Source organism: Callospermophilus lateralis, unplaced genomic scaffold, assembly GCF_048772815.1.
Source record: "Callospermophilus lateralis isolate mCalLat2 unplaced genomic scaffold, mCalLat2.hap1 Scaffold_3451, whole genome shotgun sequence".
NCBI classification, from domain to species: Eukaryota; Metazoa; Chordata; class Mammalia; order Rodentia; family Sciuridae; genus Callospermophilus; species Callospermophilus lateralis.
The window spans coordinates 70,001-71,265 of record NW_027513961.1 but is presented as its reverse complement, the minus strand read 5'-3'; positions in this window follow the sequence as shown (position 1 = coordinate 71,265).

Below are 1,265 nucleotides of genomic sequence, written 5' to 3'. Positions count from 1 at the left end.
CCGACTGAGAAAGGCCTTAGGGGAGGGAGCAGCTTCGGTCCGATAGGGGACAGTTGGGGAAGGCAAGGACCCTGAGTAACTGCACAGTTGCTCTGGGATCCAATTTTACCTGTAGACCTACTCGGCGCTACATAAACCTCAGCCAGCCAGCCAGCCAGCCAGCCAGCCTGTGCTGCATTTTGTCCTGTCTTTATTGGTATTAGGTATTTTCCAGAAGAAATGGGGGGGGGGGGGATTTCCCATCTCGTGTCAAGAGTCTCCCGGGGACTGAATCCTCCTTGTCCACGCTTTCCTTGAAGATCCTTTAGAGATTCTCCACTTCCAGATGGACCGATGTGTGTGCTGCTGCAGGTTTGACAGCCATCCGGGAGGAAAAACAACCACCAAAAAAACAAACAAACAAAAAAAAAAAAAAAAAAGTGTTCCAAATCTCCAGTACCATCATCTTTGTCATCATTCCACCATCCTTGGAAGAAGGAACTCGATGCAAAAGTCCTGGAAGAGAACAGTAAGAGTAGTGAAAGATCAGAATGGTGGGACAGGGTTCAGCAACCACCACCTCAGCTACTCACAAGAGAAGGTGAGGTCCTGGGAGTAATCAGGCAACCTCCAGAGACCTCGAGCTTTAACCAGCAAATAGAGAAAGGAGAGAGGGAAGGGGAAGGGGAAGGACACCCCCCCACACACACCCCATGTGATAACACCACCGCAGGTGTTATCACAGACTGAGATAGGATGTTGTCTCCTTTGATGTTAGCCAACATGAGCAATCCAGGGACACCCCATCTCAAAAAAACAAAACAAAACAAAACAAAAAAAAACGAAAAAAAAAAAAAAAAAAAAAAAAACACACACAAAAACTCCGTGGTGGTAGTTAGGCACTTCTGGATTCAATCCAGGGGAAATCATATCACCTTTCTTCCCTGTTTTAGGCAGACTTATCTGCCCTTGAGTCCAGGCCCAGCATAGTCATGAAGTCACGTAGACTTTGGAGAGCAGAGGATGTCAGAAGTGACTCTTATCAAAAGTAAAAAGCTGAATTACAACTGCGGCCAGGAAGAAGTGCAAGGTGGCCTCTGAATCTCAGAGAGAGAGAGAGAGAGAGAGAGAGAGAGAGAGAGAGAGAGAGAGAGAGAGAGACCGGGGGAGGGGCAGCAAATGTTAAAAAAAAAAAAAAAATCAAGAAAAAAATAAAGGAAAGTAATCGAAAGGAAGCACCACCAGCACCAGCACCACCAGGAAAGAAACAGTGAAGCAAAAGTGAA